This window comes from Corvus moneduloides, chromosome 3, assembly GCF_009650955.1.
Source record: "Corvus moneduloides isolate bCorMon1 chromosome 3, bCorMon1.pri, whole genome shotgun sequence".
Classification (NCBI taxonomy): Eukaryota; Metazoa; Chordata; class Aves; order Passeriformes; family Corvidae; genus Corvus; species Corvus moneduloides.
Window position 1 is genome coordinate 26,287,395 of NC_045478.1, and position 16,052 is coordinate 26,303,446.

Genomic DNA, 16,052 nt, shown 5'->3' on the forward strand with positions numbered 1-16,052 from the left:
TATATACAGTTACTCCAGTATAGAGGAATTATTGCTGGGTATGTGTTCCTGGCATCCGACATACCGAACAGTACACATGGTATTGGACTATATTGGCCTGAGGGAGATGACTTTCCTTCTGGTGGATGGATGAAAGATGTTTGCTTGGTTTTGTTGCATATTCCCCAGGCCGGCTGCCACATCTCATCAGAGAAGACCTCTGATCCTTCTTGGATAAGGGACTATTTTCACAGAAAGACTGAATGTTACAAGTGCATGATGGCCTCCTCTTCCTTAAAAACACATTGCAGCTCCTAGTCCTCCTGCAGTATCTCTGGAGCCTTTTATCCCAGCAGCATAATGCTTTTCCCTCCAGGTGATATGCAAGTTCCATATTAATTTCTGGCAAGTTAAATAAGTAATGGGAGAAAAATATGGGCACAAAAGGAAAGTCCTGCTGTTGTGGAAAAGACCACAAATGCATATTTCTTTTCTTCTTGAGCTTTTTTCTTCTTTCAAGCATAGAAACCACTTTCCACTTCCTGACAGTGTTTGTTTCATAGCATTCAGGAACGTTTTCTATCCTGTTAGTGGCTGGGCCCAAGAAGGAAGCTTGGCCTGATTGCTATACCACTTAAAAAAGGAGGATGCATGATGTTGCCATCTAAACAGTCCCTGTGGTAGGAGAAGGAAAACAGTTTTGAGGTGAAGTGTTCAATGTTATGAGACCCTGCTCAGAAGGCATATGAATTCCGGGAACTAAACTCTTCTTGGGGACCACGTAGGCATTTAAATGTTAGCTTAAATCCTGGGCCAGGGCCAGAAGGGGGTGAAGGGTTTGGCATGATCCTTCTGGAAGAATTTGTAGATGTCAGTGTAGTGCCCCATGCATGCTGCTGTCAGTTGATGCTGTTTAGGAATCAGTATCTGGGCTGCTGCTAAAGCAAGGTACAGCTGGGATCCCTGTGAGCAGGGAGGTTGTGACAGCTCTGAGCATGATATAGTTGGTTGTGTGGTACCTGGGGATGTCTGAGAATTTCTGGTGGTCATAGGAGATAACCTCAGCAGAGGGAAAAGAAATCCCCTCACACAGTGCAGATCTCAGACTTGCCATCTGAAAGTTTGGCAAAACATCTGTGCCAGGGTTTAGTGTGGTGAAAAATGCTGATGCACTGATGGGTAAGAAGACCATCCTCTATATACTGCTTTTGGGGAAAAAAAACCAACCAGACAAAACACCACTCCACAAAAACCCACATCAACCAGTCAGAGTTGCTTTGTTCTTCATCTCACTGCCCTTCTGTAAAGACAGGAGAGGTTTTTCAGTGGCTGACTGAAGGCCTTGGTTAGACAGCTTATTGTCTCCCCCTTCAGCCACCCCCCCCCCCCCCCCATTGAAGAGGGGGGAAATTTATCAAGATTGTTTTCCTGCAGTTGTAACTAGTTACTGCCACTGGAGGAACAAGTCTCTCCTGGGTCACCACTGTAGCAGAAATGGTCTTGGGTTTGCCTATTTATAGGAATAATGTATAGTAATTTCCCCCCCCCCCCCCCCCCTAATTTCCATATGAGCAATTCTTCCCTCCAGCTTCCAAAGCATTTCCTTTCTGATCTGCTGAATCAGCTGGAGGGGAAAAAGAATGGTGTTGCATTCCTATGATCAATCATATTTGATCCAGTGTAAGGGCTGGGTTCAGCCTTTCTTGGTGTTATCATTTGCCTTTGGTTTTCAATCATCTCTGCTTTCATTGTTTAGCAGTGAAACCTTTCAGGACAGCTATGGAATCTCTCTGCAGTTGTGCTGCTTAGCATGAGAATGGAAACAGGATATTCTTCTTCCTGCTTAATGGAAGTGATGTGCAATGTATTTGCCTCCTCTCTTACAGATTCTAGTAAGCATTTTTTAATGTGCTTTTTCCAATTTTCTGCTTTGCACATGTGTGAGTTGCATCCTTGCACAACTATTGCATCTTCTCACTCTCCAAACTTCTTCACAGAGCTGAATTATATTTTATTCTGTGGTACAGAATTCCTTTGGTTACATGTCTTGGGTTGTTTTTAAAACTTCTACCCTAATCATTGGCAAAAAAGGGGCTCTGTGACTACACGCATTATAGAGATAGAATTGCAGGCTTTTCAGAAGATAAATATAATTTGTAGAGAGTTTGGATCTAAAACAACAAAAAAGCAGATTAAAAACAGGCATTCCCAAATGTGTAAAGGACTGTACTAATCCCAGAAGACTTGAGAAGATTGTTTCCACAGATGGACATACCAAGTCCAAGTCTCTGATGGCCTGGAGATGGAACATCCTGGAATCTGAGGTCTAACCGTCCTGTGCATTTAACCCTACTCAACTTCCTCACCAATGTGCCCTAGGCAAAAATTATACTAAAAATGGAGCTTGGAAGTGCTATATATATTCTAGAAGAAAGCATATGATGAGACTGTAACAGTTTTTCAGAAATGAAGCATCAAAAACTCAGAAAACTGCCAACTGTGTAAAGGCGTTGAAATCTAGTTTCAGAATCCAAGTGTTTCTCCTAATTTCAGAAGATGAAGCTAATTCAGGTCAGAATAGTGCAGGAGGTTGCAGTTTTGTTATTTTTTTCCCCCCTCAAATTGCAGAACTTTAAAATTCCTGCTTTAAATGTGAAACTACGAAGTCATGAATGTAATCTTTGTAGTTTAAGCCCTAAATGGCGTGCTTGCTGTGGGAAGTGCTGGAGGAAGCCTTCAGCAGCATATGTTATGTGAACTCTGTTTACAGAGAAGTCACCTCTTTTTATCTCTGGTGACAGACCTAAAAATGGCACTTGCTGCGGGACAGGGCTGAACAGCTCTGGAAAATCTTCTGTAGCTGTCCTCCTACAGAACTGTAAATAGGTATCCAAGCAGTAGACAAAGCTCTTTACGACATCTCCAGGCCCTATCCCTTTGTGTTTATGGAATTGCTGAGGCTGCAGAAAGAGATGCTGTTTCAGGAGCAGGAAAATTAACTGCTCAGGCAGAAATAAAGAGGAGCAAACTGCTGCTGGCCTCTGGAAGAAGGAAGGGGTCTAACCTGCAAGAGGGGGAAAAAGCTGCTGAGACCAGACTGGGAAGCAATATTCCCTCTTTTCAAGTTGCTGACCTCTCTGAGGGGCAAACATTGAAGCACTCTTCCTTATGCTATCTAGCTCTGTGTATTACATAAGTTTCTTTCACCAGACAAGGCACTTCTGCTGCTTACAGCTCTTCACAGTGCTCAGGGTTCTCAGCTTTTCTCTCCCACGGATGTGCCATAGCCAGCTCTCTGCAAAACACACTTTCCCACAGTTACCTGGGTTGATGTGCTTTTTAATACTTTCAGACTTTTCACTCTGAAAGTTAGATGATTAGTCTGTCTCGAATTTTAGATAAACACTAAAGTGGTGTATTAAAGTGTGACTTTTCAGAGCATTAGTATCATGCTTGAGCAGTGCTGACAGCTGAGTTCTGGGCTTAGGTATTCAGAAAAGCATGGAGAGACTAAAATGTTGTAAAGAACTCCCAAAGGCTTATGCACAAAGTAGCTTCTCCAGGCTTCCAGAAAGCCTGAGACCTGAGTTTGCTTCTGCAGCCAAGCGATGAAGATCACAGGCCCTGAGCAGAGGTAGCAATCCTTGTATAGGAAAGGAGAAAAATATTCTATGTGGCTCTGAAAAGGCAAAATCAATATACTGGGCACCTCATTATAACAAGGAGGTCTCTGTGCCACAAGGTTTTGTTGTGACCTGGATGTTGATCACCAGCTGATTAATTAGCTGGCATAATTTCAAATTCCTTTATTTGATAAGGTGCAAGATTCATCACTTTTCCTTGTTAAACTCCTATGGTTGGTGATTGCCCAGCTGTCTAATTTTTCTGTGTTTCTCTGCAGGGCCTCTCTGCCCTCAAGGGAGTCAACAGCTCCCCTCAATTTAGTGTCATCTGCAAACTTCTTCGGTATCCCTTTCAGTTCCGCATCCAAGTCATTTACGAAGATGTGGAAGAGCACAGGGCCCAAGATGGAGCCCTGTGGAACCCCACTGGTGACAGGTCACCAGATTGGTGTCACTCCAGTCACTGTAACCCTTTGTGCCAGACCCATGAACCAGTTCCTCACCCATCCCATGATGTGTTTATCCACCTCTGTGCTGGACATTTTGTCCAGAAGGATCTGGTGAGAGACAGTATCAAAAGCTTTGCTAAAATCCAAGATTACATCAACTGGCTTTCCTTGATCAACTAGGTGGCTTTACCTTGTTGTAAAAGAAAATTAGGTTTGATAAGCAGGACCTTCCCCTCATGAAGCTGTGCTGGTTGCGAGTGATGACTGTGTCATCCTTCAGGTGTTTTTCAGTAAGTTTCAGAATAATATTCTCCATAATTTTGCCAGTTATCGAAGAGACACTGACAGGCCTGTTTTTCCTGTAGTTTCCAAGTTCATCCTTGCACTTATTGAAAATAGGACCAATGTTTGCCAGCTGTCAGCTGGGACCTCTCCAGATTCCTATGACCGTTAAAAAGTCATTGAGTGAGACCTTGTGATGACATCAGCCAGCTCTTCAAGTATTCTTGGATGAGTTCTGTCAGGCCCCATAGGCTTAGAGGGATCCAGCTAGAACAGCAGATCCTGTGTACATTCAGGGATGACTGGGATCATAAAAGGTTTTAGTGGTCTTAAGAAGTTAAAATTTAACATTTTCAGCAAGGTATGGGTCCCTAAGAAGGGAAATGTCCGTGGTCGGTATTGAATGCCTTTCCAGAAGTTTCCTGATCTGGAGAGCTGTAGTAAGGTGTACCAGTGTTTCCTCTGCTGTTTGGTACAGCAACATGTTCTTCATTGCTGAGAGCTTGAATCTCTTTGGCTTGCCTAACAAGAGAAGAGTAGGAAAGAAAGAAAACCTTAGTTTGATTTACTATGAAGTTATTTAATCATTCAGTGTTATCAAAACTTTCAACACCCAGTGTATCTTGTTTCTCTATAATCTCTATCAAGAGCTTTGTGGAAGAACTCATGCATAATGTATGAAGTGTTTTTCTAGATTGTTTAAATAAGACTGAGCTATATTTTGCATATAAGCCAGTGTTAAACATTGAAAACATGGTGTAATTTTCTCAAAATCATGGCACTTATAGCAGAGAAAGGATTTTTCTGAAGATTTAAGGGAAAAACCAAGGATGTGACAGACCATGTTTTTGGTGCTGCTGTGATGAGCAGCAGCTGTTTACATCCTTCTTAGTTCTTGGTAGTTAAAACCCTCTGAGATCTTTGAGCTAGTCAGTGACAAGACAGCCATTCTTTCTCACCAGTATTTTTCTCATTGCTCTGCAACAGGAAGCTTCATCTTTTATCCATTGTTCATAATAATCTGTTGAATTATTTTGAGAATAATGCTTTTCTTCTAGGAGTGAATTACTATAATTCTCAAAAAATGACCATTTCCTATGGTACAACTATTTCCATTGGAGAGAAGACACTGCTGACTCTCTTCCGGGATGCTTATCCATTATTCACTGCCTTCTCTTTCAGCATTCTGCTGCTGGGGAAGTTAGGGCTCTTACCTGTGGAGAGAGAGCAAAGAGCTGCCTTTTCCTTACTATGCTCTGAGATACATCCTGCTTACCTAAGTTTATTCAGTCTTCCTAAAGTAATTATCAGGCAACAGAATCTGGTAAGAATTTTGACAGCAGAAGGCTAACAGTGTCACCACAAGACCACAGTCCTGAGGGTGGTAAGGAGTTGGGTGGGTCCTGTGCATCCCACATCCTGTGTCCTTCTTGGAGCATGGCTCCTGTCCCTAATTGTCCGTCCTTCCTGGTGGCTGCTCCATGGCCCAGCAAGGATTGTTACAGAGGGTTTCAAGTGTGGCAAAGAAGCTGCGAGAACCAGGTCTTTGTTTCCTCCTGAAGCTGGGTACAGTTGGACTCTGTAACTCCTCTGGGCAATTATGAAAATTATTGTTTGGGTAATTTCCGCCTCAACAGCCCCTTTCTGGGAATGTTGGTGTGCAGCTTAGAGGGTTTATTTCCTCAAGACAGATGCCAAGCCACAAGCATGGAAAATCTTAAAATCGGAGAAACCTCTGAGAGGTCAAGAATACTGTAAGTTTTTTCAGTCTGTCATCTAAAATGCTAGTGTAGCTCTGTGCCTTGACAGCTCTCCCAGTAACATTGAGTAAGGCGAGTTTTGGTTCTATCTCTTTTTTACCCAAAGCCGGCTGTGTCCTTACCTGCCCTCCCACCCCCAACCTCCTCTGTTCACCCAGATCCTGCAGTCTGTCTATCTGCCTCCTCTTTTTATCAGAACCCTTCCTCCTCCAGCTCCTGATGCCATATAGCAATGCTGCACGAAGAAATGTCTCTGTGAGAAGCCCTAGTGTGTATACTCTGTAGTGCCTTCTTTTGTGTTGCACATGCATGCTTTTTTTTCCCCCTGTTTTTAGGGGTGTCACCATAGTTCCAACATCAAAACCATTCCCTGTTCCTCATCACAGATAATTCCATAAATGTATTTCCAGTGGCACTTTTTATTTTTCATAGCACTCCAACAGGAAATTAAAGCTTCCTAGTTTGAGAGATGCAGCTGTTCCTTGCTAATGTATCCCAAAATAATCCCAAAACTGAGGATGTGTTTGCTGTCTTCAAGTGTTCATACTTTTCAATCTGCTAAATTTGTTTTCTCTGCACTTTGACTTGCTGATTTGTAATTAAGTGTGAAATAGGTGCTTGTGTTCCTTTGAAGCAGGTGCTTCAAATTCAGGTTTAGAAAGTCCAATTTCAGTTCCTGTGCTTGAAAATGGGATGTTTCAAAAAAAAAGGAGCTTTCTCCTTGCCCAAAACCTGCCTTGCTCTCAGGTATTGCTTGTCTGCAGCTCTGCTTACAGCCTCACATGATGAGTGGGCTGTGTCTGTTCAGAAGTAAGCAGATAAACACGCTGTCCTCTGCTCACCTAACGCTGGCTCCCATGCCTTTTGGCAGTTTTAAAAAATAGACTGTTTACTTTTTTTTCTTGTTTTCACAGAGGAAAAACACTGTGCTATTTTATCTAGCGGAGACAAGATACCTCAAAGCAGTAGTAACTGTGTTGGTCTCCATGCAGGACCACACATGGCTCTGGTGGCCTCAGCACAGCAGTCTACAAAGACCAGAGAGCAGTGTCTGTGCTTGCATTTTTAATCAGGCGTCACTTGTCCCCGTTAAATAAGAGAAGACTTGCTAGAGGGAAGGCTTCCTCAAATGCCTTGCAAGAGCTCGATCATTTTCCATCTGGGCTACGTAAAATACGTCCTCTAGTCACACCATTCCCTGTGGTACAGCCTGGTGACTGGCAGCATGGCTGGGGCAGGCAGCAAACCTCCAGGTTGCACTCAGAAGGAGCCAGCAATTCACTTGAGTGTGCTGCTAATGGCCTGCCACTTCCCACTACAGAAAATTAAGCACGAAAGGTTGAAGGAGAGTAACATTAGTTTCAAGATATGCTACAATGTATTTGTGTACAGACTGTGAGGCTCACGCTTCTCTTCATGGGGAGCTACATTGGTCCTTTATACTCTTCTTCTTTTTACCTGCTCTAAAGAGAGCAGGTTGTTAGGTCATCTAAAAATATCTTGCTTGCATGAGGTAGCGCTCACATCAAAATGGGTGTTTCAGAAAGTTAGAGAAACCCAGTGCTGCCAGGACAGAGAGGTAGCAATGTTTACTTTAGGGGAATGTTAATAGGAGTCATCCACTGAAGTCCTTCTGACTTTGATTGGACAGTAAATGTTGACTCTAAACACTGCAGTGGATGGGCAGGGGAGGGCATGTGGATTGAACTCAGAAAAACTAATTTTCCATTGCTTGGATAATCCCTTCAGAATCTGTTTTATGAGCAACAGGGAAAGATCCTATCTCTTTATTCATGCCTCTGTAGTGCCTGTGTTGGAGTGGAATGGGTGTCAGCAGACGAGTAGCTGTGCAAAGGCTGTTTCTATAACTGGTCGGCAGCTGATAGCTGTGAAGCTGAACCATTTAAATCTGTGCTAATATGCAGCACTTGGGATTTGTTCTAGAAAATTTATGCTGGAACTTATGAAACACCAGAATGGCAATATGCACTCAAACAGTCAGACGAATTGCAATATTTACAGTCCATTAAAGTCCAATAAAAAAATTCACTATCATTAAACTGGAAAAACAAAGGTCTGTGATAGATATCTGTTATTTTTCAATATAGTAAGCACAGCCTGCATCCAGTAGGACTTCAAAATTGTAAACTAATCTGGTGAACATATAGATGAATCTCTTCAAAACACAGTATATGTTGCCTCACCATTTTCAAACCTCAGCAGGATACAGCCAACAATTCTCCGTCTTATATTTTATGGGTTCTTTTACAGACAACTGGGTTAGATCCAGATTACTGGCTCAGGCTGATACAAAATGATGATGTTGTAGCATCTAGTTTGTATTACAGGAGAATATGGATTTATTTATATTTTTACTCTGTAGAGGATTGGCCATAGGCACTACATAACTTTCTGAATGTTTTCAGCTGAAAAGAACAGTTTTCATACCATACAGAGTGGAAGGTGGGGTGGGGGGAGTATTCAGTCACCTCCACAGACATCTGAAGTTGATTCTTTTATCAATAATGGCTCTATAAACTTTGTTCTATTGGAAAAATCAAATTACATATTTGCTGTTGGTTTTTTACTTACAGTATTTACACCTTTTTTTTTCTCTCTGAAGTAGAAAGGATGAGAATATTTTGCCTTTATGCCTCTCAGATGAAAACTGGCATTTCAAAAGCAAATTAGACACATGAGCGGGAACTAATGTGGTTGTTTTGTCATTTTCAGCCTGCTTACAGTGAGGTTTCTGTCTGATGGGCTGGTGAAAGGAATGCAAGGATGAATTGCTTGTCACCGTGTAATCTGTCAGTATAATTTGTCAACATATAATCTAAAGCAGCCTCTGGAGAAATAAGTACATGCTTTGTGGTTGCATTCATAATGAATTCAATGAAATGCAGATACTTTGTATAAAGCCATGACAATCTAGCCGTAAGACTATGCTAATTGAAAAGATCTTTCTAATTTCAGGATGAAGTTTTTGTGAGCTAGTAGGGCTCTATGTAAAAAACATATTACAGTGCTGAATTAAGGAAGAAAAGTACCTAGAAGCTTCCAGTATTGGTATTCAGTTGTTTTGCCCGTTCTCTTGCGTTTCAGCACAGGTTGCACCACCTCTCAGAGTTCCAAGCCACTATTTCCCCACCTGTCCCTGCCTGCTGCCTGTAATTTAGGGTTCGCCTCATGAGCTCCTCTGTGAAGTTTATGTAATTAAAATAACCTTTGCGGAGGAACAAAGAGCCATTCAGTTTGGGAACTTTGACTTGACTTTGCTTTTAGTGCACTGGTTTCCTCAATACAATGTAGAATCAAATAAGTAGCTGAGTGTGACAATAATGGTCCAGAAAATATATAAGATACTAGAGACATAGAGTACACTAAGAGTAATGGGGAGAAAAGTAACCTGAATTTCTCACTCATGCTCTTTGCTTCCACATTATAATGTGTGAAAGACAGCAGGAGCTTATATGCTGTTAGCCAGCAGGCATGGCCACCCCAAATACTGCCTATCACACTGGAACTTTTTAATACAGGGTCCAGAAATACATGGTGGGATTCTCATGCTGCTCTTCATAAGACCCAAGCCAGAGAAGAAAAATGTGTTATAATTCTATAAGAGTCAGTCTGTGAACACTACAGTTCTCCTTCAAAGAAAGTAAATTCCTGGTACTGCCCAGCATGCTTTTTGCTCACCATTTTATTTTTGTGAGCTCTAAATATAGTTCCCAAATGAAAAAGCTGTAATATTTCCAAGTGTAAGATAGAACAATGTGAGCTGATCAAAACTGGCATTGATACAGTCTCCCTCCCCTCTCTTGCTGTATGTTCCTGGCACCTTCTTTGCACCAGGCTGAGTGTTTTTCTGACTAAGCCGTGAGCCAAATTGGTAAAAATACACTCCCAAACTGCTGACCAAACATTTCCACCTCCTTTTGTCAATCGGATCTAGTGCTCATGTACTACATGCTGTGTTGATTCAGCCTTCAAAACCAATGAAATAAAAAACTCGTCTGTTTCTTTGTATTTGTCATACTAGTTTGGTTTCCCACAGGATCAGCAAGCTTGATCTTACCCCACTGCTGTGACCAATGCACAGGAGAGCTTGGGGAAGGGGAGGCAAAGGAGAATAGCTTTTTTTTTTTTTTTTTTTTTTTTTTTTTTTTTTTTTTTTTTAGCAGAAACCTCTAACTAGAGAGGTTTAGGCTGAAGAGTGGTTCAGGATGGTCAAAATTGGTCTGAAGCCCTCTGAGAAACGGTCCAGCCTGTGCTTGGCTGCAAGAGTGCTGGCAAAGTGTGAGAGAATTGTCGTGCTGGGGAATTTCAGGGCTAAACCTTCTCTTGCTGATCACAAGGGCACTGGGTTCAGTTTCTGACACAGTGGTATAAGCCTAAAGTAACTCACTGTCCAAGTGGTTTAAGCTTACACTGAAAGTGTAGCCTCAGAGTCTAAAAACATGCAACTGATGAAAAGTGTACTGAATTGATACTTGTCCCATGGAATTGGGAACTGAAGTAGTTCAGAGAGCAGGTTCAGCTACTAATGATGGCTGGACTGGATTCCAGTTGAATTGGCTTGCATGAACTGGCTAGAATGTGCCTGCATGAACATTAGTGCTGGCTAGCACAGGAGAGAGAGCAGGGGAGAGGAGGACAAGGGTGTAGTAGCATAGGCTTAAATTGCAATGACATTTTGTACTGGAGTGAGCCAAGAAGCAGATTACATCTGTCCAGATGGGGAGACTTAATCAGTGCAACTACAATCAGCCTAGACTGGAAAAAACAGTGGGAGCAGAAGGTGGAGACTGCACCACGCGCTCCATGTTGAAATGGATTGGTGGCGAATGGGAGGAGGGTCTGGGGTGCTCTTTTCCCTTCTGTTTTAAGTAGTTGGCTTTGCTGGTTCAGAGGTATGAATTGTATGAAGTACTACCTGAAAAGTCTTCAAGGGATTACTCTGGGGCATGTAGATACAGTCCAGAGTGACATTTGTTCAAATCAGCTTTTGAGGAAGGTAAGGGATTTTCTTTTTGCTGGCCTTACCCAGCCCAGCTCATCCTGGAAACTCAGCACAGTTTCACAATTCTCAGCTGCCACATTGAGTGCCAAATGAAATTCAGTGCCTAATGTTGGGTGAGATGTTTCTCATAGCAGACAGTGATACTATACACAGTATACAGGCCATTCCCCAGGGGAATTCATGGCCTGTAAATGTGAAAAAGCTTCGTTTTCTTTAGATGTTACTTTACTTTTTTCATATTTTCATTCTGTTTCTTCTATGTTCTGTACAAGGCACAATATTCTTGTGATATTGTTGAGTCATGTGTTACTGCAGTTTCATGGCAGGAAAGCATGAATTTGATCTATTATTATTTTAGCTCTTCTCCTACATTGTGTATTTAGAATTTAGATTAATTACTGCAACTGGTCTTTAAATATTATTGTAATACAGGAACTAGGTGTAAATATTCAAATTGGTTCATCTAAAACTAAATTACTAAAAGCATGGCGTGCGACACTTGCTTTACTGATTAGTTCCAAAGGGACTGGCTAGGTGCTAAGGGTTTCTAAAACTCACAGCCGTGTTTACTCTCTGTAACTAAATAAGAGACCTAGAGACCAAACTAGAAACATGATGGGATTTGGAAGCTTGCATTTTTTTAAAATTTTTTTTTACATTTGTTTCTAATATAAATATCAGCATAAGCCTATGATCACAGGGAAGCAGAGAAATGAAGGTGAAGCAATATTCTAGGTATTACTGAGTGATTGGAGCTTGCCTCAGTTTGTTACAACCATGAGCCCTGTAATTAAGTAGAATTCACACCAGCACAGAGGATTTCTGTAAAAGCCTTTGCTCCACACACGACCTACTTCACGTCTCTGTGGAGGGCAGAAATTTGGCATAACTGGTGAGGTTCTGCCCCAGACATAAATCCTTGATGAAAATCCCAGTTATAACATTCAGCCACTGGATGTCCTCATTTTCAAAGGCCTGCAAAGGTTCATCAGCTGGAAAGCCACATGTTGTTGACAGTTTGCATTGCATAAAAATATTCTTGCATAAAAATATTCTGTGTGTAGTGGGTGTTGCTAAACTCCAAGCTTACCACCCATGTAGCAATGGAATCAGTTTCACTTAGCAAGGTAATTGAACTACTACTAGATGCAGAACATGTATTCTCAATTATCTTCTTTTCTCTTCTTTTATTTTATCTTATTTTCTCGAATTTTGCTCGAGTTTTTTGGGTTTTTTTTAATGACTTAGGTGTAATTTATGTAACACCTTGCTTTGCAGGACTTGCATTCCTAAACACTGAGAAGTTCACTACATTTCTTCCTTTTTCCAGTGCTACCTTTGCTGGAACTTACTGCAGTTTTTAGTGTGGTTTTGGACTGCAGCTTGGTTTTTTAAAGTTCTTGTGAATTCTCAAGGGTACATCCCTCTGCTTGCAGGAGTCCTGATTGTCTGATCCCACAAAGACTTTGTCAGGGTTAGGTAATCACATCATGTGTGCAGCGACACCTGCTCAGAGAGCTTAACTTTGCTTCCTCTCAGAATCATAGAATGGTTTGGGTTGGAAGAGACATCAAAGATCATCTAGTTCCAATCCACCGACATGGCCAGGGACACCTTTCACTAGACCACGTTGCTCAGAGCCCCATCCAACCTGGCCTGCTTTCTCCTGCAGCTCATGAGCCATCATCACCCACCTTTCCTTTGCTGCAGGCTCGCCTGCCTGCACCATCACGGAGGGCGTTCCTCAGCCCAAGCTTCCCCTGCAGCTAAAGCTCTCATCCAGTCTCCTCATTCTTGCAGCTCTAATGGCATCATCCTTATTGCCAAAACATTCCTGTCTTCTGATAATGATTTGACATTGCTTGTCAGACACCCTCCAACAACTTATAAAAATCTGAGCTGGCAGAAAGATTGACAATGGGCTGTCTGCAGTGCATGTGGGTTTCATGTTTGATCATGAAATGTGATACATTCACGAAAATCTGTACTGATGGTTTTTTTCAGTTCGAAATTTCGAAGAAAAAGTCTACTTTTCTTAGCTTTCTGCCTTTTATTTCTTTAATGTAAGCTGCTCTTAAACCACATTGTCTTTCCATCAAGGCAGCAGCTTGTGCTCCCTAAACACTTGTTTGAAATTGTGAAAGCAGGTTTTACTGTGAGTAGAAGACAAACTCAGGAGAAAAAATTAAAGCTAGGCTTCTTTCCTTCATTAGGGAAACCCACCTTCTGGTCACACTTACACTAGATACCTACCCTTCATGTACTAGGATGGTAGTTTTGTTCTTACCAGGCTGGTGCATGAGGCACATCTCCAGCACGAGTCAGCCCCTGTAGCTGCTGAAGTCTCCCAAGATGACTGATGCCAGATATGCTTTTATTTATCTCCCCACTCAGTGGTTCCGCATCAGGTGAGTGCTTCAGAAAAAGAGATGAACATGTCATATTTCCACACACAGCTCTGCAGGACTGGTAGATCCTCATGGAAAGTTGCTCACCCCCTGTGCATTCTTTCATGCCCACTGTGGAAAGGGAGGTGTGCCCAGAGTTGCTCAGGTGGGCAGAAACAGCTCCTGATAGGACTCTCAGTCCTAGGATTTGCTCCAGCTCAGTTACTGTGCTGATTTCTGGACTCTGGAACAAGCCTAACGTTAATGTGAAAGATTCAGAAGATGGAAGACAGAGAGAAAACCACCATGGGCAGATCTGGATGATACAATTCCTGTCACAATGCTGTTACCTCAGTCCCAAGTTTGTGCTGATATTTCCATAACAGGGAGAAGAGCCAAGTGTGATAGGAGCAGACCGCTCTGCAGACACGGCGAGGAGCAAAGAGCAGCTTCTGAAGAGGATGTGTGTTGCAGGACTTCTCCAGAGCTGCCAGCAGCTGAGGAGCCAGGAAATGGTTGACTGGAAATGAGCTCTCTCCACTCCTGGAGACTAACTTGGCTGTAGGAGTGAATCAAAAAAGTCATATCCCTGCCCTAGAAACTGTGATACTAGTCTGAAATTTGCTCACCTTAGGCTAAATGATCATCTCTCAGAAAACACAGCTTCTAAACTGCTTAGGAACTGGTGACAGCCTGCAGACTGCTCAGCCTTCACCCTCTAGGAGAAGACTTACTGATCCCTTTCTGTCATTCTGAAGGTCATTGTGGGCCATGCGAACAGTGGTGGCAAATACAGACGAAGAAGAAATGGAATTGGAGTCCCACATCTATCTACTGAGGCTGGACACTTCCACTTTTCCCTCCGGCACTCATGGCCACCCTTGGAGAGCTGAAGCCTGCTGTGATTTTGCAGGGATCTACCTACTCTTTTCTCTTGTGGCTTTTGAAGAGCTCTTTGGAAAATGTCAGGTGCTGCTTTTAGAGATTGTAAAACTGGAGATTTAACTTGGAGTGATGAAAAGAGATTAAAGGTTTTGCAAGTGGCAAACCCTAGATTTATAGCAAACACAGAGGATTTTGCTTCTTCAGTACAAAAGCCCAGATGCAGCTCAAAATCAATAATTGATCTATGTGCATTTACAGATACATCTACATTCATTCAGGCTAGGAAACCTTATTCCTGGGTGCATATTTTCCTTTTAAGCAGCTTGTACTCAGGCTGCCTACAAATGTATCTGTTCATCAAGTGGGCAACACTTAGTCCTTCTAGAAATAAGCCAGGGACATTTTTTTCTACAGGGAGCCACGAGTAGGACTGGAAAGACAGATGGAAGCTGCTGAACTGTTACACAGCTTGTTAGGGAAGCGCAGAGCCTTTTAAAGCTGAGGCTGCAGCCAGGATTTACCTCTTGAGAAATGGCAGCAATCCCCAAAGTAAGTAGCTTGCATGGGCTACAAATCTGCCTCAAAATAAGGAAATAAGTAGCATGGATGCAGCCTTTCTATTTCAGCTGAGATACTATAATATGGGATGAAGCTGAGCAAACATATTGTGACTCCCCCGTTTGGTGCTCTGTGTCCCAGATCGCTGACTGTGCAGCCACACCAAGCTGTGCGTCACACATCTGTATTCCTTATATAGCTAAAAATTCCAGCTATGTTAACAACAGATCTGTGAGGAATTTCATTTTTGTTTCAGCTGGGTAATGAACCAGTGTCTTGCTCTGGCTGGATGCTTGATGCAGCACCTGGACAGCCTGGGCAGCATGATGCAGTCCATGGAGGATTTGGAGGATTTTTAGCTGCTAAATACTAGGCTTATTAGATGCACATGCTTCTGGGCCTTTGTGAACTGATTTTTAAATTTTTTTTTTTAAAGGAATCTTGGACAAATTTCATGGTTGTGGCAGCAAAAGGCCCACTGGTGGCAGGAGGCTGAGCTTGCTGCTTTCTGGTAAAAAGGCTCTTTTTCTTCCAAACCAAACAGTCATAGCAACAAAACTATGTGCATCTTTTCAATCTTTACATCTGGTAAATGTATTCTTAGAAGCAGATGATCATTTTAGCTAAAACTTTCTTAAGAATACCTGGGTCGAGCCAGACATGTAAGGCAGAAGACATTATCCTGACAGCTGGAGTTTAGGGAGGTTGCAAGCAAGTAGAAACTAGATCTTATGAAAAGAAGTACTGGCCAGCTAAGGATGGAGATTATCATCTCTTCCCATTGCTTCTGATGACAGAAAGACAAAAGGTGCCCTTCTGCTTCCTAGGGATGTTTCCAAACTGAAGAAAGGGTCTTTGTTTTTGGTGAGGGGGATTTTGGCTGAGGAAAGTTAGCAGGGAAGCAGAGATCTGAAGCCTACAGCAGCTTGGCATTGTGTGTGAGGTGGCAGTTGCCCATTTGGTGCTAAGTGTGCCTCCAGAAGCTAGAAAAGGCAAGATGCTTTTGGTTTTGGCTTTATTTATAGCTGTTGTGTACTCTCAACTTCCTGTTTTCAGCTTGCAGTCCTGAGATTAATTAAGCTTAATAAATTAGAGCTTCCCACCTT